The sequence below is a fragment of the Pleurodeles waltl genome, chromosome 4_1 (assembly GCF_031143425.1).
Source record: "Pleurodeles waltl isolate 20211129_DDA chromosome 4_1, aPleWal1.hap1.20221129, whole genome shotgun sequence".
NCBI lineage: Eukaryota > Metazoa > Chordata > Amphibia > Caudata > Salamandridae > Pleurodeles > Pleurodeles waltl.
In genome coordinates, this window is record NC_090442.1 from 671,671,154 (window position 1) to 671,697,639 (window position 26,486).

At 42.5% G+C, this 26,486-nt stretch overlaps 1 protein-coding gene across 1 annotated transcript in view; it reads left to right on the forward strand.

Moving 5' to 3' along the window:
* RAP1B (RAP1B, member of RAS oncogene family) overlaps nucleotides 1–26,486 on the forward strand; it is a 299,284-nt gene that overhangs the window by 165,932 nt on the left and 106,866 nt on the right. The gene's annotated exons all lie outside the window — the stretch shown is intronic.

Below are 26,486 nucleotides of genomic sequence, written 5' to 3' on the forward strand. Positions count from 1 at the left end.
AGATCACTGAACTGGCCAACGCCTTCCAACCAGAAACGGATCAGTACAGAGTTGCAGAAAAAACACTATACAAGTGGCATCAAATAAGATCAGTCTCTCTAACTTCTCTGGGGGAGACATGCTTCTTCATCTTTGTGAATGAGGCCTTAATTTAGAAGCTACTGGTATTTAAATGTCCATGTGCAGACATACGCAAAGGTGGAGGGCACATGAATTTATGTTATAAAAACGAAAGCACATCACTTAGTGAAGCAAACGTGCTGTACATCATATAGTCTAAATGCTTCAAATTGCACCGTCAAATGAGTTCGCTGCCTCATTGTATCCCACAATGAGTTTGTTTATTGGACGCAACTATCTATAGTGGGGAAAAGTAAACCAACTGCATTTAGGCCTTCCAAGTTCCTTAAATTATACACTGTTGTGTTGACGCTCTAGTGACTGTTCCTCACAGTGTGCTTTGGAGTTCAGGCATAGTGAGCGTGTCCCTGGCTATTTTAGTTGCTATGTGTATGAGATTATACTATTATTGGGCTGATCCTCCTGGCTGAGTTTGGGGGTAGATAACAGTCCTGCTCAGGGGGTACAGGGGCATCACAACCCGAGCCTGAGGTATACCATGTTACTATGTGTGTCCATGGAATGAACAGTCCCAATGACCTGCATTTTGGGATCTTCACCCACGGGCTGTGCCTAAAGAAAACTGCACACGTGTGAGAAAGCTTGTGCTGTTTGGCCCATTCTTTAACTGCATGTTTGATGGCATGTGTGGCGTAGATACACATGCTATGCATAAGCTCCCCATTTAGTGTTGGGTTAGAAGCGGTCTAACTTGTTTTTCTTCGAAGAAGCTTTTCGAGTCCCGGGGTCGAGTGACTTTTCCTCTCAGTAATACTGCGCCTGGGCATCGAGTACTTTGTTAGATTGTTTCTCTCTGCCGTTGGGTGGGGACTTGTTCCTCTCGCTTCGAATTCTCAATAGAATCCAAAATGGTAATTTGTCCATCTTTCCATCACTGTCGTTATTGTTCGATCACATTTTTTTCCCTCACTCTGCCTGCGGTTTCAGCATACACCCAAAATCGATTCTCTGCCTTTTGTGGCAGATGCAGCCTTCTCGGCGTCTCTTCGGGTCTACCTCCTCGGCATGGCACCGAATTATGCAGACCTGATGGATCGGATTCCATTTCGGTTTTGTCCTCAAGGCCACTCCAAAATTTCCACACACCAACCACCCTCAGGTGTGTAATTCCTGTCTCTTCCCTGACCACAATGAGCAGACTTGTGATACATGCCGTTCCCTTAGAAAAAGACACTTCGATTGAAGAGCTCGTCGGATGGAAATGATGTCTCGGACCCCAGACGACACACCAGACATCTTCAGCGACGAGCATCCACAGGAGGAGCTGGAGCAAGAACAGGCCTTCTCAGTTGAAGACTTAGACTGGGATGTTCAATCCGACATCGAAAGTAAACTGTTGCAGTTGGCGCAGACGGTGAGTAAAAAAGACACCTTCACTCCCGGTCAATGCTATCTTTATAGAGGTCACCTGTCCGCCACTGCCTTCCAGCCATGGTCTGAGCTGAGAAACTCATTTGGATGCCCCACCCTCCGGCTCAGCACTGAAAAAGGCAAAGATAAGTATACGGGATCAACTTCAGGTACCTCCATCTCAGACCCGACCAAGTACACACACAGTGCTTCGGTATCGACCACTTAGATACTAAAGAAAAAAACTGCCATCCTCTGTTTTGGTGCCGAAATATCCCATAAACTGAAAACTTCAGAACCGAAATTTTTTAAAAAAAGACTTCCTTGTATTACGGACAGCCTCCAACCACCCCTTCACCGGTGGAACCAGTTTTGGAAGTTATGGATGCTCATCAGTGCTGACTTCAGATTCAACAGTGGACAGACATATTATAACATCACCTCCTCTCCCTTTAAAGAGGAAATTAACTTTTCAAGAGGTGCCTGACTCATCTCTGCCTCCAGAAAGCCTACTAAAGAGTCTAAACAGTCTTCCTAGCAATGAAAGCATTCCTTCTGCACTTGAAACATAAGGTGGTGTTGGTACATACAGACAACATGACTGCGTGTACGATCTTAAAAAATAGGAAGGTGGGGGTACGATTGCCTCAATTATCCCATCTTGCACAAACATGGAAATGGGCAATTCATCACCACATTCACATAGTGGCATAATATCTCCCAGGGATAGACAATCAATGTGCAGAGCTGCTAAACAGGATGCAGCAACAAGTCCACGAATGGAAACTCCACGTACAAGTCCTTCACCAGCACTTTCTAAAGTGTGGAACACCTCAAATAGACTTATTTGCACGCCTCTGAATGTAAAATGCCAAACATTTGCCTCCAGGCATTCTCACTCACACTACAAATGCAATGCTCTGTGGATGAGTTGGTCAGGAATAATTGTGTATGCTTATCCCCCTCTCCCACTCACTCATTTTCTTTCACAAAATTCCTTCACCATGATCCTGGTAGTTCCTACATGGGCACATCAATTATGGTCCGCAAAGCTTCTTGATCTCTCAGTAGTTCCATATCAGAAGCTTCCCAACAGACCAGACCTAACACAAAACTAAGGAAAAATAAGAAATCCAGACCCCAAATCCTTGAACCTAGCGATATGGCTCCTGAGGTCATAGAATATTGATACTTGCAGCTACCACAAGAATGTATAGATGTTCTCAGAGAAGTACGTAGACCCACAACTAGACATTGTTACTCGCCAAAATGGAAAAGTTTTGTTAGCCATTGTCAATCAAAAAAAAATTAACCCTCTTAAGCCAACAATTCATCAGATTGTCTGTTACTTACCACATTTACATAAAGCTAGTCTTCCTTATATCTCCATTCATTCACTTATCAGCTATTCCTGCATATCTTCAGAACAGACTGCATACTTCTTTGTTTAGTGTTCCTGTTATCAAGCCATTTATGGAAGCACTTAAGAATCATTCCACCAAGGAAACTGGAATCTTAATATTGTTCCCACAAGGCTTATGGGTCTTCCCTTTGAGCCACTACATTCCTGTTCTCTACAATTTCTGTCATGGTAGGCAACCTTTCTAGTCGCAATCTCTTCCCTTAGGTGTGTGAGTGAGCTCCAGGCTTTAACCTTGGAAGAACCTTTCTTCCAAATTCACAAAGAAAAACTTGTATTAAGGACTAATCCAAAATTCCTTCCAAAAGGTAGTTTCACTCACAATGTCATATCAATCAGTCAATGAATTGCCAGTTTTCTTTCCCAAACCAGATTCTGTAGTTGAAATAACTCTACACACTCTTGATGTGAAAAAGGGTCTTATGTATTATATGGACAGAACCAAAGACTTTTGGAAAACATAGAAAACCGTTTTGGCCTTTTCAAAGCCCCATAAAGGAGAAGCTACACCTAAACCAAGTATAACTGGATGGATAGTCAAAGGTATTCAAACTTGCTAATATAAAGCCAAGCGACAATTGCCTACACCACCTAGAGCACTCTCCGCTAGGAAAAAAAAGGTGCATCTATGGCATTTTTAGGTACCATACCTATATTAGATATTTGTAAAGCAGCTACATGGTCTACAACTCATCCCTTTACAAAACAGTATTGTGTTAATGTTTTTGCTTGTGCAAATGTCAGGCAAGCAGTACTAAAAGCACTCTTTCAAACAATTGCAACTCTTGCATGCTGGCCACCACTTCATGGAGGGACTTATTTGCAGTCTATGCATAGCATGTGTATCTACAGTCACACATACCATTGAACTGAAAATGTTACCTACCAATATATATCTGTACATTGCATGTAGTGCTGTAGATTCACATGCACCCTCCCTCCTCCCCAGGTGGCCGTTGCAGCTTATTATCGTGTAAATATTGTACATGTATACATACATTGCATAGACATCTTTTCTATCCTATTGTGTCTTCACTACTTCACTCTCCCTCCTGCGGATAACAATCTAATGAAGGACTCAATGCCCATGCACAGTATTACCAAGAGGCGGATTCACTTGATCTATTGACATGAAAAGCAGCTTCGAAGAAAAACAAGTTGTACCACTCCGAACCCAACACTAGATGCGAGCTTATGAATGGCATGTGAATCCACAGCATATGAATCCATGAAAGATGTCTACTGCTAACTAACATTTTCCTTATTCAGCGTGTACTACCCTGGATGAGGCGTCTCTATCCGGTTCACCTGCTGCCAAAGGTCTTGGTTGCAGGTGTCAGTGATGCACTTTTTTCCACTGGCTGAGAAGCTTCTCTAGCTACTGCGCCTGCAGGCTTTGAGGTGCTCTTTAAAGCTAACCTCTGGGATGTCGGTACAAGCAGCCCGCGGGGGAGCTAAGTGTGTACAACTCAGTCCTGCTCAGTGTTGGGAAGTTCTGAAACTGGGTAGTTCGGAGGAGACGGCGTGGGGCTGCTTTCTGTCACCCAGAGGACCAGCTGTCGGCTACCAATCCTGTTTGGGGGGAGGAGGGGTTGTCTGGGCAAGGCTCCTCGGTGTAAGATGCCCAGGGAGAAGAACTTGGGCTATACCATGACAAAAGCAGCTAGCAGCAGCAACTACCAAACCTCCCTCATCCGAGATTGTATTTCTGGGTCAAAAGCGTCCAGGAAGACGTGGCAGCCTGCATGGACAGTAAACATTTGAAACCAAGACTGTAAGCTTTGATCAGTTGCACAGAAAACAAGTTAAGGTCTGAGAGGATGTGGCGTAATGTACAAAGCTGCTGACTTAGGCACTGGGGAACATCAGCTCTCCCAGTTCCAGCATAAAATAAAATCAAATAATGGCAATCTAAACCAAGTACATAAGGGAAACAAAATTACAAATAAATGTACTGGCAATTAAAATTACGAATGCTGATCTGCAAATGCCGATCTGTACTGAAGCCTACATCAAAGAAAACAAGCTGGCGTGCAGGAAAGTAAGTGTTTTTTTGCGTCGGAAAGCTAATAAACACGAACCTCCTAAAACAGGAGCCCAGGCAAAAAAAAAAACTGTATGCTGCAACTAACATAAATGGCTAGAAGGGAACTGATCTATGTACAGGTCAGTCTATAGGGCGGAACAAAACAGCCAATGGGACAAATCTATGCTATTCACCAAAGAAACAGGAATTTCGAAAGGCAGACTGAACCAATGATAAGCAGTGGGCGTGGGCAAAGCACACAGAGTAGATAACCGCATGTCTTGTAGAAACTGCGCATACGCTGCCTGCGCTCGGCCTAAAAAGCAGTTGCACGTCTCTTCACTGGTTGTGTGAGCAGACTTGTCTGAGCTGACTTACCTGAGCGTCAAATTTGGCTGTCAGGACGCTAAACAAGAGTGTAATTATAATGCATCACCGCCACAACTCTTGACTTGCACTACCTAAGGCAAGGGCTCCTTGAGTCTTCAAGCTGAATGAAGCCATAGAATATTGTTTTTCTTTGCTGAAGCCAGAGTAATGATTTGAACTACCTCTAGACTTAAAGGATTTGAAACTAATCACTGTGTTCCTTCTGAAGTGAGTGTCTATAATGTAAAGGTTTCATTGTATACCAACACATTATTTCTTTCATTTTCTGTTGGAGTTTGACCACCACCCCTAATCAAAGTAATTGTCAGCATTTAATAAGGTGCATTGTGGTGCATCCTTTGACTTCCTGTGTCCCTCCAAGAGGTTCACCACCACCTCACAAAGATGATTTGGAAGAAATTCCACAGGCCGTTGACCCATGGGATCCATATGATCCAGATCCAATAGTACTTAATGACGCTAATTTGTACCTGGCATGCACATCCGCTCCTGAAGATGCAACATCATACCAACAGTACATTGCAGGGGCAGCTGCATACCATGATGTACAAGTGCACACTGACTCTTTTGAAGAGGATTTTCTCTTTGATACACTGACTACCATCCCTATGGAAAGTCCGTTCCTGCCCATGTTGCCAGGTATGCTTACACACGCCACAGATTTTTAAAGAAACTGTTAGGACAAGAGTTATTACCTCAAGGGACTGATTAAAAAAAAAATTAAGGCCGCACACTCAGACCCTATATTTATTAGATCACCGATACCGCCTGTAGGAAGCTGGCTCTGTATATACTATATCAAAATGAGCTCTAGTGTGCACAAAGTCCAGGGGGTCCCCAGAGGCTTAGCAGAGGTTAAAGTAGATAATACTAATGCTCTCTTTTGTGGTAGTGTGGTCGAGCAGTTAGAATTATCAGAGGGTAGTGCAGAGCATTTGTTGTACACACAGACAATAGAAGAAGCACACACTCAATGCCTTAACTCTTCACCAATGGTTTTTATATTGCAAAAAATTATCTTCTTAGTTTATTTTTAGAACCACAAGATTCAAGTTGCAGGTATTTACCTTAAACGTTTTGTATTTCACACAGGTATCAACAGTACTTTGTTTGAAATAAGTAATACAGTTTTGGAAATATTGGCAAACTGCTATTTTAAAAATGGACACAGTACAATTTTCAAACCATTCCTGGGGGAAAGAAATGTTAGGTCGGTTTACAGGTAATCACAACACTTACAGTTTCAGTCTCCGTTTTTTTTAAGGAAGTCCACCGGTTATGGTTCAAGTTAACCCCAAACACCCACAACCAGCAACGTGGGGCCGGCCGGGTGCAGAGGTCAAAGTTGAGCAAAGTTAACATGGACTCCTATGGAGACAGGGGGTACTCAGAATTCGGTCAGCCAGCAGGTAAGTACCCATGACCCTGATGGCAGACCGGGGGGATTAAAGGAGCACTGGAGGGGGCACAATTAGGCACCAAACAGCTGTCTTGGGCACACTACCGGTCTGAGAGGGAGGAAGGCCTCCTGCTGGACGTTGAAGCACCAGGGGTCAGTTTCTCCAAGGCCTGGGGGCTGCGGGAGCAGTGGGTCCTTTAAGCGTCAGATATCTTCTTCCTGAGCTCAAAGTCCTGGGAGGGGTCCTCGGGATTCCCTCTGCAGGTGTCGTCGTGGAGGGGTGGAGAGGTCTACCTAGGCTGGGCACTTGCTAGCAATCGCCTGGGGACCCTCTCGTGCTGGGTGGACCACCTGGACAAGGGCCATAGGCATTTGTTGCACAGGGGTCAAGACCCATGAATCAGGAGTGAGGTGGTTGTAGGCTTTTTCAGACAGAGCCGCTTTCCTCTGGAGTTCTTGGTCCTTTTAGATGCAGGGCAGTCCTCCTGAGTGGATAGAGGTCTCTGGGCCCGCCAGATGCATCACTGGTCTTTTTTGCAGGTTCTTTGAAGCAGAAGACAGGCCGGCAGGGCAGGGGACAAAGCAGTTGTCATCTTCCTTCTTCTCTGCTGGGGGTTTCAGCTTTGCAGTCCTTATTCTTGTAGGTCACCAGGAATCTGGTGAGCTGGGTTCAGGGAGTCCCTTAAATCCTAGATTTAGGGGCGTGTTAGGGGTCAGAGGGCAGTAGCCAATGGCTACTGTCTCTGAGGGTGGCACCACCCTCCTTGTGCCCTCTCCCTTTGGCGAGTGGGGGCAGATTCCTATCTCTATTGGACCCTGTCCTCCAATCCAAGATGGAGGATGCTGCAGGGACGGCGTCACCCCTCTTGAGGAGGGGTTTAAGCACCTCTACCCAGGGCAGGCTTTGTTTCTGGCCACAGAGTGCACAAAGGCATTTAACCCCATGTGGTCAGAAACTTGTCTGAATCAGGCAGGCAGGCACAGAACGGTCAGTCCTACACTAGCAGGTTGGCTAATATACAAGGGTATCTCTTGAAGATGCCCTCTGTGTGCATTTTTCAATAAATCCCAGTTTATTGTGCTGAAAGGTTTGAAACCAAACTTCCAAGTATTCAGTGAAGCCATTATGGTGCTGTGGAGTTCATAATGACATACTCCTAGATCATATACTCAGTATGGCTACACTGCACTTACAATGTCTAAGAATCGACTTAGGCACTGTAGGGACATATTGCTCATGCTGCTATGCCCCCCACCTGTGGTGTAGTGCACCGTGCCTTAGGGCTGTAAGGCCTGCTGGAGGGGTGACTTACCTATGCCACAGGCAGTGCTTTATGGACATGGCACTTTGTCTTTTTCTCCATGCCAGCACACACAAGCTGCAAGGCAGTGTGCATGTGCTGAGTGAGGGGACCCCTAGGGTGGCTTAATTCATGCTGCAGCCGTTAAGTCCTTCCCTGGCCACAGGGCCCTTGGTACCATGGGTACCTTTTACAAGGGACTTAAGTGTGTGCCAGGGCTGTGCCAATTGTGGAAACAAAGGTACAGTTTTAGGTAAAGAACACTGGTGCTGGGGCCTGGTAAGTAGGATCCCAGCACACTTTCAAAGTTGGCATCAACGGTAGGCAAAAAGTGTGGGGTAATCATGCCAACAGTGGAACTTTCCTACATCTCCTTACTCTGTAGTTGTTAGCACAGCACAGAAACGTGCTAATAGCCAGTCACCAGGAGATGATCCTACTTCTGCTAAGGAGAGCAAGAAACTTGATGCAGCAGGAAAAAGAGTGGCTGCACAGGCTGCTAATCTTTGGCCTATTGGCAATTCACAGGCACTTCTGGCAAGATATGATGGGGCCCACTGGGGCGAGATGGAGGATCATCCCCAGTACCTCCCAGAGGATCATCGAAAAAGGGCACAGGAAATAGTTTCAGAAGGGCAAACTATTTCAAACAACTCAATTAGGTGTGCCATTGATGTAGCGGATACTGTGACGTGTATGAGTACCATTGCTGTTATAAGAAGGCATGCTTGGCTTGAATGCTCAGGCTTCAAGCCAGAAATTCAGCTAGCAGTTCTTAACATGCCTTTCAATAGAGAACTCTTGTTTGGCTCAGAGGTTGACACCACCATAGGAAAAACTCAAAAATGATTCAGAAAGAGCAAAAGCTATGGAGGCCTTACTCACCACATAGGGGTAATTTGTACCAGCCACAATTTAGGAGAGGCTTCAAAACATCATCTACTGAGCCTTCCCCCTCCCAAACCGAGCAAGGCACACAAGTCTACAATAGAGGTTCCTACAGAGGTGCAAATAATAGAGGTAGAAGTAAAGTGTCCACCTCTAGAGGTTCTGCCTCCGTACACGGCAGTGACCACTTACACATTGCACCAGCCCACAACTCTCCAGTATGAGAAAGACTAATGCATTTCTATCCTGAGTGGTCCAATATCAGCACAGCCCAATGGGTCCTATCAATTATCCAACATGGTTACTGTCTCAAATCGCCAAATATTCACCCTCGCACTCCCAAACTAAAAGAAGAGGTACAATCCCTTCTTCCCAAAGGGGCTATAGAGCCAGTTCCCCAATCACAGAAAGAGTTGGGAGTATATTCCCTATTCTTCCTTATACAAAAGAAAGAATTCTAGATCTCAGACCTCTCAATCTATACATTCTCTCGGAGCATTTCCATGTGGTCACGCTCGAAGATGTTATTCCCCTATTCCAGCAAGGCATATCCTCTTTAGATCTAAAAGACGCATACATGCACATTACCAATCATCCAGCACATCACAGAAACTTCAGATTTGTCATTGCTGTAAAACACTATCAATTCAAGGTATTACCATTCGGGGCAACAACCACTCCCAGGGTATTCACAAAATGCTTAGCAGTAGTTGTTTTCTGAGGAATGCTGCAACACATCCATGTCTTTCCCCCTACTTGGACGACTAGCTCATCAAAGCCAGTACCATCCAACAATGTCAGCGTCATACTCAGTACACAGTAGACCTTGTCCACACCTTGGGATTCACAGTCCACTTTCTCAAATCCTGTCTGTAACCTTCACAGATACAGCCTTATCTGGGAGCAGTTCTCAATGCTCACTCAGGTTTGGCATATCCAAGCCCAGCTTGAATTCAAGCTTCCCAAACTCTTTTTTTCTCAATTACAAGAAAACCACACTTACACAGTAAGAATAGTGATGCAGCTACTAGGGATGATTGCTTCCTGCATCGTTCCTTATGCCATATTACACTTGCATCCCTTACCGCAGCGTCTAGCTCATCAGTGGTCTCAGTCACAGGCTCATCTCTAGAATCTAGTGTTGTTGGTGCTTAAAGTTACTAACTACTGATGCATCAGAGAGAGGTTGGGGAGCTCACCTCAACAACCTCGCAATACAAAGCATATGGGATCCCATTCAACAGACTTCTCATATCAACTACTTAGAGTTACAAGCAATCTTTCTAGTACTGAAATCCTTTCTGCCACAAAGTGGTCCTAGTTTGTACAGACAACATGACAGCCTTGTATTATCTACAGAAACAGAGGGACACATTCGTCTCAATTGTCCCTTCTTGCTCAGACAATTTGGAACTGGGTAATTCACCATCACATTCACTTACTGGCTGAATATCTCCTAGGAATGGACAATCAGTTTGCAGACCTCTTCAGCAGAATGCAGCAACAAGTCCACGAATGGGAACCTCACCCACAAGAACTTCACCAATACTTTAAATGGTGGGGAACACCACAAATTGACCTTCACCACTGCAGAAAATTAAAAATGCCAAAACTTTCAATCCAGCTACCCACACCCTCAGTCCAAAGGCAGTGCTGTGTGGATGAATTGGTCAGGGATATTTGCATATGCTTTTCCACCTCTCCCACTCATTCCATCTCTAGTTCGCAAAATGAGACAAACATCACTCACCATGATCCTTGTAGCTCCCACATTGGCACGTCAACCTTAGTTCACAACACTATTGGATCTCAGTGGTCCCACACAAGAAACTTCCCCACAGTCCAGACCTTCTGACTGAAAGGCGAAGTCAGATCAGACATCCAGACCACAAAACACTCAAACTTGCGATATGGCTCCTGAAGTCATAGTTTGGTTATTTGAATCTCCCCTCGGAATGTATCGAAATTCTTAGAGAGGCAGGTAAATCTACAACTAGACAGTGTTATACTGCAAAATGGAAACATTTTGTTTGCTACTGTCAACCTAAACACATTGATCCACTCAAAGCCTCAGTTCAAGACATTATTATCTGCTACATTTACAAAGAGCAAACTTAGCATACTCATCTATTAGACTTCACTTAGCGGTTATAGCTATTTACCTCCAAAATAGACAACATATTTCTTTATTCAGAATTCCAGAAATTGAAGCCTTTATGGAAGGCCTCAAAAGTCATTCCACTCAGGGTTCCCCTAGCCCCATTATGGAACCTTAATGAAATTCTGCCCTCCTGATTCTTTTCAGATCTTCTTTTGATCACTTTGTACGATTTCCATATTCCCCATATTCCAATAAGACTAATCACAATAATTGAAACTCCTTGTATTATTTTCATTATCAATCCTGGTTGCCAATCCAGTTCCCCACAGCCAGCATTTTCCCCAAACAGTGAGCTCTGACCCGGGTGGAATTCAACACCAACAGTGGACTTTGTTCAGAAATTTAAAACAAAAGAGAAATCTATTGTCTTCCTGAAGAGGCACGGAAAAGAATGCTCGACATAAGTCTACCACAGTGAATCATTCATCATCACATGGGATCTGAAACATAATCAGAGCTGGATTTGGCACAACTGGGTAACACTTGGCCACTATGTAATTTATTCTTCTCAAGTCGAATTTTCCTACAGGGCTTGCACAGTCCCATTATTGGTGAATCACACGGGCTGCTCAACACTTTTTTCAGAATTCCTTTCTCCACAAACTCTCCTATCAATGGTCCCACTTCCTTGGTTACATCCTTTGCCATCGGGTATTGTGGAGTCTGAGGTAATACTACATTGAGCTTCACTACGACTCTTACTAGCTCTACTCCTTTTATCAACCCAATGTCTTTTCCTGAAAGATCCGAAACTTCAGTTTTAACACTTTTCTGTAAGACATCAGGAAGATCCTTCACTACAAATACTGGGAAAGAAGCTAATCATAGGAGGTTCCTCCTTAACTGGCTCATCAAAACTAATCAAAGAAAATTCTTCAGACACTAACGTATGGTTAACAGTAAATGTTGGGTCTTTTCATCATCACTGTTTGTCTGAATCTCAATTCCCTCATCTGAACAGGTAATGCAACATCTTGTTTTGCATAATAAATCCCTTCCCAGTAAGGACACTGGACTTGAATCACAAACAAATTTATGCAAACCTTTAAAATTGCCAATTTTAACCAAAACTGGTTCTGTAATTGGGTTAGTCAAATATTGACTTGCAACCCCCACAATCTGAACCGTTTTCCCTGACAAGGGCAAATCTGGAACTTCTGCAGTTCTCACTGTCGAGCGTGTAGCACCAGTGTCAACCAAAAATGAAACTCTGTGACCATTTACCTTTCCATTAACATTAAGGATCTTTCTGATCCACTTCTAAAGAAGCTACCATAACACATTCTTCTTCATCCAAGCTCTCAGACATCCATTCATTGTTTATTCCATCCTCACTGTGTAATGGAAATTGATGTACTGTATTGTTACTTTGATTCACACTTGGACCTGTGACCATCTGAGAAAGCATTACCTGCTACTTGATCCATAGGGGCCTGAGGTATCTGAATCTGTTGTCTAGGCATTTGAATGTGTTCTGCAGGATCCATCTGCACCTGCTGTAACGGGGGCATTTGCATTTGTAAAGGCTGTACATTTTGCATGGGTTAAAAAACCTTGTATTGGGTTTACACTAGTCTGGAAAATTTGAATTTGACCTCTCATTCTTGGTCCTCTTACATTTTTAAATGAATTGACATCATTCACTTGTTGAATCATAACTCCCTGATATACCATCGGACACTGCAGTTTCCAATGCCCTATTCCCCCGCAAGCATGACAAGGTAACATTCTCTTTCCTTGCTGTTCTCCTTGAAACATTATTGTATTCAAATCCAAACCACGATTAACACTTCCCATTCCACCACGACCTCTACCTCTGCCTCGTCTCCATTCTGAAATGTACCTTGATTCTGAAACGTGCTATTTCCCTGTTGCCGCCGAGACTGAAAACTTCCCCGAATCCCTGTCTGTGCAGCCTTAATCTGCATCACCATTGTTTTCTCCTTCAACGTTTTTTGCTTCAATTCAATCTTACTACAGTATTTCGCATACTGCAGCACTTCATCAATTGGTTTGGCTTGCCAGCAAATCAAATGACTCTTAATCCTCTGACTAATTTCTGGTCTGAGTCAACAAATCCAAACATAAAATGAATCATGTCTTTTGGCTCAATTGTTTCTGTACCACATTAATGTTTAAATGCTTTTAGCAGTCTCTCATAGTATGCATAAATTAATTCTTTCGCTTCCTGAGCAGTCCTATCTATGCACTGCCAATCAATGTTTTGGGGCAAAATTCTTGTTTTCAGAAATTCTATTACTTTATAGTAATCTCATTACTTCAGATGATAGTGCACCTGTTGCTGGATCTCATGGTGGCTCAGTTCTTGGCCAGTCTACACTCCTCTTGCATTCAATCCATAAATCTGCTGGAACAACTATCTCTGAGTGTTCAAATCCTCAAACAGGCATTTTGCAAGTTTCACAAACCTATTTTTCTTCTGGTACTATTTTGCTGTTTTCTCCCTCAACCAGGGGTAATCATTCATAAATGACAAAATGTGACTTCTACTCCAAGGACATGTACACATTTCACTCCTGGAATTTCTCTCATTGGTAAAACTTTTACTGCATCCCTATCCTGCAGTGCTCCTGTAGAATAATTATCAGGACCTTTTTTTTACTTTTCTCTTTTCTTCACCGATCTGCCTTCCCATTTGTCTAATGCTGTCCATATCTGAATGCCTTGAAGCAACTCTCTAAGGTGTGTTTTCATTCCTGCAGATCTCATGTGTTTAAAATCTTTTGCTTCACAATCAAACCTATAACTTCTTTTCAAATGTTTCATTTTTGATAAATCTATCCCATGTTTCTGCTACATCAGCTAACTGTTGATGTATCCTGCTTCTTCTGTAATCTTTGGGCACAAGTATCTTAATTCTTGTTCAATGTAGAACTCTCAGCTATTTACACCCATGGTTCCCTCAACAAGTTCACTCGCTTCCATTGAAAGCCTATTGTAGTTAATATAATTCCATCCACTAGAAGCATCTTGTGAGGTATTCAGCTTTTCTAACCACTAGGTTAATTGTTAAGCTGTCAACCCTTGTAATGAGATGTTATTAGGCCGAGTACTAGGTAGCTGTTGTACAGTTAGACTCAGAGGGTGAGGTGTCATCAATCTCAAATTGGCCCCAATAGGTTACCCTGCTCTAGTATTCAGAGGAACTCTGAAATGACTTAAGTCTATCAATGACCTTGTTCCATCAACAGTCTGTGTCACAGGTGTTGTCAGAAGATTACCCATTAAATCAAACTTCCACAGGAGCAGGTGCCTTTTACCCAGTTCCCTCCAACAGATGCATGCTCAGACTTTAACTGATAATCTGAACCCTGCATCCGCTAGGGGGAAAGGGGAATGGGAATGGAAAAAGCGAGACCGCTTCCAGATCCAGTTCCAGCCTTTTTCCCACTTGAAGATAAAATATTCAGTGTGTCTCTCTGAAAACCTGTACCTTTCTTCTTATTGGGATTTCTTTAAAGGAAGGACCTGCAGTCGGGTGCATTCCTACTGCAGATCCTTGAAGTACATTCCTACTGCAGATCCTTGAAGTACATTCCTACTGTGCATTCAGCTGTTCAGCCATTCAAGTTCACCCAATTCTATCTTTCTCCTAACCTGGATCTTTTGAGAGACTAGCCTCTCTCTAAGAGAACTATGTTAACTTAATATCTTCTTTTTTCCAGGTGTCAGAGGTTTCCAAGGTTCTTGGGAGAACAGTTCAAAAGTTCACAAATATACAAGCTACTAATGTCTCTTAGAGGACACGAAAACTCCTTAAGGTTAATTTTTCTCAATCAGTCTCTAGGAATTAGTCTGAGTACTGAGGTTTGTCTCTAAGACTGACAAGACTGCAAACAAAGATTTCTTGAATATATATTTTCATATATATATATGTTCGATGGCATGTGTAGCTGCAGATACACATGCTGTGCACATCCCACCATCTGCTGTTGGGCTCGGAGTGTTACAAGTTGTTTTTCTTCGAAGAAGTCTTTTCGAGTCACGAGACCGAGGGACTCCTCCCATTTCGGCTCCATTGCGCATGGGCGTCGACTCCATCTTAGATTGTTTTTTTTCCGCCATCGGGTTCGGACGTGTTCCTTTTTGCTTCGGGTCGGAAAGTTAGTTAGAATCTCGGAAAAATCGTCAGTATTGTTTGCGTTCGGTATCGGGTTAGTTACAACAGATCAACACCGACTTTGGAAGAGCTCTGGTGGCCCTTCGGGGTTTTTTCGATCCCCCGTCGGGGCCTGGTCGGCCTGGCCACGTGTCTCTTCAAGGCTGATGGAACGGACCCCATTCCGCTTCTGCCCAAAATGCCATAACAAGTATCCATATACAGATCAGCATCTGGTCTGTAACTTGTGTTTGTCGCCGGAACACAAGGAAGATACGTGTGAAGCCTGTCGAGTGTTTCGGTCCAGGAAGACACTAAGAGACCGAAGAGCAAGAAGACTGCAAATGGCGTCGGCGCCGACCGGACAAGGGCGTTTCGAGGAGGATGAAGAAACATTCTCCATCCACAAATCGGACTCGGATGAGATCGATCCAGAGGAAACGCTGAAAACCGTGCGTAAGATATCGAAACACAAAACTCACGAAAAGACCACCAAAGCCCAGGGGACGCCACCGCCAACAGACCATGGCTTAACCCGAAAAATAGGTGACCGATCATCGGCACCGAAGAAGGGCACGCTGGTATCTAAGTCATCCGACTCCGGTCGAGATACCGCCACACAGCAATCTCGGGCCCGAGATAGTGGCTCCGAGCAGGTTCGCCACTGAGACAGCGGCACCGAAATGGGTCGGCACCGAGAGACCACGACGCCAAAAGTAAAAAAAGGTTTCATCGGAACCGAAAAAAAGCAGCCGAAAAGGTTTCGGTACCGAAACATCCAGCATCGGAACCGAAAACAAGTTCCTACTCAGAGGAACAAGGACTGTCCTCACAAATGAAGACACATAGATTTGGACAGGAATTGGAGGCAATAGAGCCAGACTACACACAAAGAAGGCTCCATATCCAAAAAGAAACAGGGAAGATCAGCACTCTTCCTCCAATTAAAATGAAACGCAAACTTGCCTTCCAAGAAAAGGACAAGCAGCCACAGGCAAAGGTGGCTAAACAAGTAACCCCACCACCATCTCCACAACGCTCTCCGCAACCGTCACCGGTAGCCACTCCACCAATGATGCAATCCCCAACTCATACAGGAATGAGTCAAGATGACCCTGACGCATGGGACCTTTATGACGCACCAGTGTCAGATAATAGTCCTGAATGCTATCCAGCTAGACCGTCGCCACCAGAGGATAGTACAGCCTACGCACAGGTGGTGTTAAGAGCAGCGGCATTTCATAATGTCAGCCTTCATGCAGAGCCCATTGAAGACGACTTTCTTTTTAACACACTGTCGTCCACACACAGCCAGTATCAAAGTCTTCCCATGCTACCCGGAATGCTAAAACACTCCAAACAAGTGTTTGAGGAGCCTGTTAAAGGAAGAGCCATTACTCCAAGAGTGGAGAAAAAATATAAACCGCCACCAACAGACCCCGTGTACATCACACACAGCTAACACCAGATTCAGTTGTAGTAGGGGCAGCGCGCAAAAGAGCGAACTCGCATACCTCAGGAGATGCACCACCTCCAGATAAAGAAAGTCGCAAATTCGACGCTGCAGGCAAAAGGGTGGCGGCACAGGCAGCAAACCAGTGGCGTATTGCAAATTCACAGGCTTTGTTAGCCAGATATGATAGGCCCCATTGGGACGAAATGCAACACTTTATAGAACATTTGCCCAAGGAGTTCCAAAAGAGAGCACAGCAAGTGGTAGAAAAAGGACCGAGTATCTCCAACAATCAGATACGGTCAGCAATGGATGCTGCAGACATAGCTGCTAGAACTGTCAACACAGCAGTAACAATAAGGAGACATGCATGGCTGCGTACATCAGGATTTAAACCAGAAATACAGCAAGCTGTGCTGAATATGCCATTCAACGGACAGCAGTTGTTTGGGCCGGAGGTGGACACTGCGATCGAAAAACTTAAAAAAAGACACTGACACGGCCAAAGCCATGGGTGCACTCTACTCCCCACAAAGCAGAGGCACATTGCGAAAAACAGTTTCGAGGGGGGTTTCGAGGGCAAAGCACAGAACCCACAACCTCACAAACAAGGCCCACTTATCAGAGCCAATATCTGCCGGGAAGTTTTCGGGGACAATATAGAGGGGGACAGTTCCAAAAAAGTAGAGGAAAGTTCCAAAGTCCCAAAACCCCTCAAAATAAGCAGTGACTTCCATGTCACACATCCCCAACACATAACACCTGTGGGGGGGAGTCTAAGCAAATTTTACAAATATTGGGAGGGGATAACAACAGACACTTGGGTACTGGCAATTATCCAGCATGGTTATTGCATAGAATTCCTCAAATACCCTCCAAACGTCCCACCGAAAACACACAATATGTCAAAACAACATATAGATCTTCTAGGACTAGAAGTTCAATCATTGCTACAGAAAGAGGCAATAGAATTGGTACCAAACCAACAGAAAGGGACAGGAGTTTACTCTCTCTACTTTATCATACCCAAAAAAGACAAGAGTCTGAGACCTATATTAGATCTCAGAACATTAAATACCTACATCAAATCAGATCACTTTCACATGGTGACATTACAGGATGTAATCCCACTGCTCAAACAACAAGACTACATGACAACACTAGACCTAAAGGATGCATATTTCCGTATACCGATACATCCTTCACACAGAAAGTACTTAAGGTTTGTATTCCAAGGGGTACATTACCAATTCAAGGTGTTACCGTTCAGAATAACAACTGCGCCAAGGGTTTTTACAAAATGCCTAGCAGTAGTAGCTGCACATATCAGAAGGCAGAAGATGCATGTGTTCCTGTACCTAGACGATTGGTTAATCAAAACCAACACGCTAGAACGGTGTTCACAACACACAAAGTACGTCATAGAAAACCTCCACAAACTAGGTTTCTCAATCAACTACACAGTCACACCTTCTGCCGTGTCAAACACAGCAATACTTAGGGGCGACAATCAACACACAAAAAGGGATTGCCACCCCAAGCCCACAAAGGGTTCAGGCATTTCACAATGTAATACAGGCCATGTATCCAAAACAAAAGATACAAGTCAAGATGGTGATGAAACTACTAGGCATGATGTCCTCATGCATAGCCATTGTCCCAAATGCAAGGTTGCACATGCGGCCCTTACAACAGTGCCTAGCATCACAATGGTCACAAGCACAGGGTCAACTTCTAGATCTGGTGTTGATAGACCGCCAAACATACAACTCGCTTCATTGGTGGAACAGTATAAATTTAAACCAAGGGCGGCCTTTCCAAGACCCAGTGCCACAATACGTAATAGCAACAGATGCCTCCATGATAGGGTGGGGAGCACACCTCAATCAACACAGCATCCGAGGACAATGGAACACTCAGCAAAAACAGTTTCACATAAATCACTTAGAACTATTGGCAGTATTTCTAGCGCTGAAAGCATTTCAACCGATAATAAGCCACAAACACATTCTTGTCAAAACAGACAACATGACAACAATGTATTACCTAAACAAACAGGGGGGACACACTCAACGCAGTTGTGTCTCCTGGCACAGAAAATATGGCATTGGGCGATTCACAACCACATTCGCCTAATAGCACAATTTATTCCAGGAATTCAGAATCAATTAGCAGACAATCTCTCTCGGAATCACCAACAGATCCACGAATGGGAGATTCACCCCCAAATACTAAACACTTACTTTCAGATTTGGGGAACACCACAAATAGATCTATTTGCAACAAAACGCAAAATGCCGAAACTTCGCATCCAGGTACCCACAAGATCAGTCTCAGGGCAATGCGTTATGGATGAGTTGGTCAGGGATATTTGCTTACGCTTTTCCCCCTCTCCCACTCCTTCCATATCTGGTAAACAAGTAGAGTCAAAACAAACTCAAACTCATACTAATAGCCCCAACGTAGGCATGACAACCTTGGTACACAACACTACTAGACCTCTCAGTAGTGCCTCATGTCAAACTACCAAACAAACCAGATCTGTTAACTCAACACAAACAACAGATCAGACATCCAAATCCAGCATCACTGAATCTAGCAATTTGGCTCCTGAAGTCCTAGAATTCGGACACTTAGACCTTACACAGGAATGTATGGAGGTCATAAAACAAGCTAGAAAACCTACCACTAGACATTGCTATGCAAATAAGTGGAAAAGATTTGTTTATTATTGCCATAATAATCAAATTCAACCCTTACACGCATCTGCCAAAGACATCGTAGGATACTTACTACATTTGCAAAAGTCAAAGCTACCTTTTTCTTCCATTAAGATACATCTTACAGCAATTTCAGCTTACCTGCAAATAAAGCACTAAAATTCTCTATTTAGAATACCAGTCATAAAAGCATTTATGGAAGGCCTAAAGAGAATTATACACCAAGAATTCCACCAGTTCCTTCATGGAACCTCAACATTGTCTTAGCACGACTCATGGGTCCACCTTTTAAGCCCATGCACTCTTGTGAAATGCAATACTTAACATGGAAAGTTGAATTTTTAATTGCCATCACATCTTTAAAAAGGGTAAGTGAGATTCAAGCATTTACCATACAAGAACCATTTATTCAAATACACATATGCATAAAGTAGTTCTACGGACAAATCCTAAATTTTTACCAAAAGTCATATCACCGTTCCACTTAAATCAAACAGTAGAATTACCAGTGTTCTTCCCACAGCCAGATTCTGTAGCTGAAAGAGCACTACTTACATTAGACATCAAAAGAGCGTTAATGTACTACATTGACAGAACAAAACTAATTCGGAAAACAAAACAATTATTTATTGCTTTCCAAAAACCGCATACAGGAAATCCAATTTCTAAACAAGGCATTGCTAGATGGATAGTTAAATGCATTCAAACCTGTTATCTTAAAGCAAAAAGAGAACTGCCTATTACACCAAAGGCACACTCAACTAGAAAGAAAGGTGCTACCATGGCCTTTCTGGGACATATTCCAATGACCGAAATATGTAAGGCAGCTACATGGTCTACGCCTCATACATTTACCAAACACTACTGTGTAGATGTGCTAACGGCACAACAAGCCACAGTAGGTCAAGCAGTACTACGAACATTGTTTCAAACAACTTCAACTCCTACAGGCTGAACCACCGGTTTTGGGGAGATAACTGCTTACTAGTCTATGCACAGCATGTGTATCTGCAGCTACACATGCCATCGAACGGAAAATGTCACTTACCCAGTGTACATCTGTTCGTGCCATTAGTTGCTGCAGATTCACTCGTGCCCACCCGCCTCCCCGGGAGCCTGTAGCCGTTTACAAGTTGATCTTGAACATTTGTAAATATATTACTTTAAACTTCATTATGTACATACGTATTCACTCCATTGCATGGAGACACACACACACCCAAACCACCACCACCACCACCACCACCACCACCACCACCGTTGTTGCCTCCACAATTGGCACATTTGTTGTTGCCTCCACAATTGGCACATTTGTTGTTGCCTCCACAATTGGCACATTTGTTGTTGCCTCCACAATTGGCACATTTGTTGTTGCCTCCACAATTGGCACATTTGTTGTTGCCTCCACAATTGGCACATTTGTTGTTGCCTCCACAATTGGCACATTTGGATAAATCTTAGGAATGCTAGGTTGTGGCAACTGTACAGAATCTGTTAACTGATTTAGACTGCTCTGCATTGGTATTTGTACTAAAGGACTAGTCTGCACTGAGCTCTGTCATGTTAGGATTAACTTGTGTGGAACTCCTGTTCAGGCTACTCTGTATTGAAGTCAGTTAAATGTTAACCTGTGTTGGTGCAGAAGGATTCACACTATTACTTGAACCATTACCCTGTGCCACATATGATGGTGGTGGACGATTTCTCAATATGTGTATAAAAAATACAAATAAAAAAAATCTGATTCCTCATTAATCAAAAACATTTCAGATCCTTTTGATGTCTGCTCTTCATCTGATGAAGCAAAACTTTTTATTTTTTTATAGATTTATTTAAAGCTTTCTTTGCATCCTTCTCACTGTCTTTAGACATTGCAGGAAACATCCCAATACAGTGTAAGGTATTGAGTCTCCACTGTCTCTGGTCATTGTCCCGCCTACTTTCTGCTACTGACATCTCTGCTTTTCTAATTTGTCTCTCAAATTTCAACACTTGTTGTTGTCTGGCTACTAGCTCCTAGATCACTAATGCCTCAACCAGAGCTGGTCTTGGTGGACGTTTTAGACCATACATCACATGTGTCAGATTCTCAAATTGTCCCATTTTTAGGAAGCGCTAAGCTCTTTTCTTTTCTTGTGATTTTGCACCAATGTTTTAACCAAGGGCATGCTCCAGTACCTTTCACTTCAATTACCATATATGCTGTAGTACCTTCTGGCGTGCACATTTCTCATACCCTAGCTGGAATATATTCATCTCCTTTAAGACCACTTTTTAAAGCTTTGAAAAACTTAAATTTTAACAAATCTAGGTCAATAATCAAGAAGTGACTTTTAATCTCACAATCCTCTGTCTCCCTTAACCAGTTGCGTTTCACGGCTGTCCACCAATCCATTCACGACCCTTCTCACTAACCAACCTATCTCAGCGCAGCACAAAATTATGTCACACTTAGACAGCGGCTGACAGTCTTGCAGCTTGTCCTCCTAAACTCAAAAAACATTCAAAACCAATGCAATATTTGCGAGCACTTCTTCAAAACCCCAAAAAAAACAAATTTGTCTATTTACTACAGGTAGGGTAATACAATTGCTTCAGGAACCTTATGTATTTTCACTGAAGCAGCTGTTCTTCTTTCTCAGTTCCCCAGATTTGCTCAACTCTCAACTGATCACTGGATACTGTCTTGGGGCGCCTAGGACTCACAAAATCTCAGTCAAAAGGACCTTACACTCCACTTGACTCACAAACTTAACCTGCCAACCACGCCCAGTTTGCCTACTAAATAGACAAATTACAACAAGAACCAAATGTCTGAATACACTTTTAATATACTCCAGAGTCTCAGACCTACCTCAGGGCCTGTATACCAACAACCACGTGGACAATTTTTGACAACAAGCACCACACAAGTGAATTTCGCCAGCTTCCCAATTCTCACTCTTTCGAGTATACAAACCACTTCTTTAACAACATTTGGAGGACGCCAAATCCCCTAAAATCTCACAAACACCTCAATCACCTGGAAAATTAGCTAAAGAAGTGCAAGCGCATCATCTACTTCATTCACCCTAACAATAAAACATTCCCTACCGACATAGGCAGACTTCAAGGACCCGGGACAATCTCCTTGGGTGTTTAGAGACACCTCTTCTCTATATTTGTCATCAATTTAAAACAAAAAAAATAAAAAAAACTCAATCAAAGATCGATAATAATCATCAATTATTTAAAGAGACATAACTATCAAACTGTGGCTACCAAAACTGTTAGCGCTCTCTTGGCTTATCTGTTTCATTATAGTAAGTGATTGGACACTGCTCTAAAGTTGATGAACCTTTTGACTTGTTTAGATTATATTGATTAACATATTGATTATTGACACATAAAACAGCAACATTAAACAATAATAACAATCACCAAAGAATCAATATACTACGCACCATGACCCATTTGGCCACGGATAACCACACCTTTTAGTATCAATAAAAATATTTATTTCCCTATATTAACAATGCTAAGGTCACGAAAATTATTCACAATACCAAATGGTACAAATAAAGAAGCATCACAGGCTGACGGATTGACCTGAAGAATCTTAGTTTAAACAAGGCAAAAAAAAACCTAAACTTAATAGTTAGAACACAAATTATTAACATAAATATCTGTGCAAGAGAGAGAAAATACATTTGATTCGGTAACAAAAACAATGTCAGATCATGGGCATAGAGAAAAATGCTTCACTAACCTCAAATTATCATTACCATGTTGGGCTTCTTGCAAACGTTTTAGTAATATTCATTTAGAAAACCTCTAGCTATGACACTATCTATCAACAATAGCAGCAGAATTAAAACAGTAGCAGCTGGTACCTGAAAAACAAGACAAGTAACGTTGCACAGAGCAGTATATTTACCAATCCTAAAAATTCTCAGCAACACAGCATATTCAAATTCATTATCTAAGGCAGGCAGCAAAGCGCTACAGGCTTTGAGCACTAAAGTAAGCACTAGCATCATTGCATGGGGCTTAGAAAAATAATTCAAAATAATAAAATACCAGAATGTCAGTAGACTGACTGGCAAAGCGTGAAATATCAAAGTGACAGATCATAAGAATGAGGAGTAAAGTCTCTGGAAACCAGGAAGCAATGAACCCCAATGTCTTATTCTCAAACATTAAATTAAATTTGCTAAACTTCTGTGATTGGCTAAAAACTTCATATGGGCAGGAATTATCCAATCCTAAAACATCAGCTCATCAGAAAGTATCCCAATATTAGCTTAGATGCTTTGGATTTGTCTGCGTCTTCCTTTTGCGTTAGCCCAAACAGTATTAATTGTTGTATCTGATGCACATTTCCCACTGTTCAGTGAAGGTCTTTATTCAGTCATTTAAAAATACACTGCTGCCGGGCGATAGGAAGAAGTTTAAACATTTTCAAATCTGTTCTTCCCCTCTAGAGAAACACATTCGATTAGTACCAACACAGAATAAACTCATAATTCAAACAGAAGAAACTTGTAATTCTCTGGAGATGATCTTATACAGTTAATAATTTAGCTCAGCTTGGCAGAGAGATAACACACAGTGACCTTTCTTGCATGAGACACAGCAGAGAACAAGTGTTTTCAGTTCTTTTGGCAGACCTTGTACATTAGCTCTGGCCTTGCTCTGCTAGAAGGCACAACGAAAACCCAAGAAATACTCTTATTATTTCAACGTTTATTTTGCAGAGAAGATGTTCTTAAAGAGACCGAATATTTTTTCTCATTAAGTTAACACATTTTATAAAACAAGTACAGGCCTTTCACTTGATGGCGGCCGCTAAGTAAGGCACAGTTTTCATGTTAACATTTTTTTTCTTCATTTAAAGCATTTCACATTAGTACAGAAGTACGAGTACATATAAAATAATTATTTATGACAGAATATCCTGCATTCACTATAGGGTTTGTTGTCCACTGAAGCTGTCTGTTTTTAGGTCTAGTGTGTACACGCATGTCCTTCAAATTATGCTCGTGTTTGAGAGCAAATGTATTTTTCTGTATTTCTTGGTTCCAATATTTAGACTTGACCAATGCTTGTTGTGTGTGTTTTTTTTTATATGTCAGAATAGTTGGAGACACAAGTGATCCTCTTAATGTGTTCCATTCCGTGAGTCCTTTCCTTGTGTCTGAGTGACACCCTGCTACTGTCCAGAGTGTTTCTTGAAGTGACATCACTTCTGTGAGATGTTGTTTTTTTTCCAAGGTTCATTATCAGGACCAGTAAGCCAGTATGTTTATTGATGCTGGTGGAGTGTCATCAGCGGTCTCCAAATCCATATCTCACAGTGCAGTTTCTCCACAATTACTGGAGTTGTCTGTATGGCAGGTTTTCTTTGAGTATATTTGGTGTTGTCTATCATACACTGAGTGCAGGCCCATTCGTTTAGGCCTCTGATTAGAATCCCCCTTTGTGGGTTAATCAGTTAAGTCCTGAAAGGTCAGGCTTGTGCGGCTCGCGATGCAGATGAATTTCAGACGTAGGTCACAATTGATAACTCAGTTCGTAAAATTAGTAGATTCATTTTCATCTCCCGTTTGTAGTACGGAAATGCAATCTATGTATTACTTTCACATCGAATACATGCTTTGTGAGGAGTTGATTGATCAAAAGTGTATTTGGTTTTAAACTTAGGCTCATAAGGATATTTTTGAGGGGAAAAAGTGTTGTAGTATAGGTGGTCAGTAGAAATAGGTATCTTACGTTTTGTTGGTGTCTGGAATTTTGCCTCCTATTGTGTGATTGGTCTGTGTGGAAAAGCTTTGGTGATCACACTTGATCTTAATATGCAGTTGAGGTTTTATCTCTGGTGAAATGTTTTTCGTGTCTCATGAGATAAGAGGTGTAACCATTCCAAGCAGAAGGCAGAGTTGGAAAGGATTATTACACCACCCCCTTTTCTACTCGTTTATTGGTGGTTGTCTTTTCATTAAACATGTTCTTTTAATGCGACTCTTCTTTACGGAGCTTGGGAGTTGCCTACTAGGCTTTTTCTTTCATCACTCCATGAGTGTGCATGTGTTTATTTGCTCTCTCCCTCGTGCGCTGCTTCCCTTAAACACTCCTCACCCACCATACTCCATGTTGCTCTCTCAGCACCTTCACTCTTCCCCAGCTCAGCTATTGCTTTCCCCAGTCCTTCCTGCCTTTTTAGGGTCAAGTGGACAAACCCCTGTTGTAATCTCTCTTTGGGCTTTTAACCACTTCCATGTCACGCCTGTCACTTTAGTTGGTTTGTGGGCTTGCCTTTTAAAATCTGCTTGCTTTTATTAGTGAAAGGCATGCATACGTCATGACTTTTCCGGTGTGTAGTCTACCTACACAGCACTGGTAAACTACTGAAAACATTGGAGGCTCCATAGTTTCAGCCTGGTTTCTGCACTACTTTATCTTTTTATTTTCCATGCTGAGCGATTGCCCTGGGTTTTACATAGTGCGATCGCACTTGTTTTTTTCCTTTTCTTTCAATTTATGTGGCACGAGAAGTCCGTTTAGGATTTTACAACGCTAATAGCTCTAACTCGAGCAAATGTGAGACCCGCTGCATTGCAAATGCTTGTTTTGTTAGGGTTTGGGCCTGCCACACTCCCACTCGCTTCCCCATTCTCCCCTCCGTTGTCGCTCAACCATTCCGCTGCTGTCTTTATTTATTTAATATAGATTTATTTATGCTAAGCAACAAATCTCTGAGCTGCTCTGCCTTACAAAAAGCACTTTCTCGTGTTTTTTTATATATTTTTTTATTTTTTTTTATTTAATGGAACACACGTATTCCAATTGACAATTCACCCTTTCTTTTTGTTTTTGGGCATTATTGACTCCGCCAATGGTTGTACTTGATTGCTGACCCACTATACTTGTGCTTAATTAAAATTAATAAGTTGGCTATAAAACTACCTCTCTTAGGGGCTAAATCTATACATGGGTTACAACATTCACTACTGCCGTTTTAATTTAATTAATGAGAGGTTTGCCTAAAACCTATTACCTTTTACTGGTTTTCACATGTCCTCTGCCCATTTTGCCTTGTTCTTCATGATTATTTCCAATTTTCTTTCCTTGCATTTCA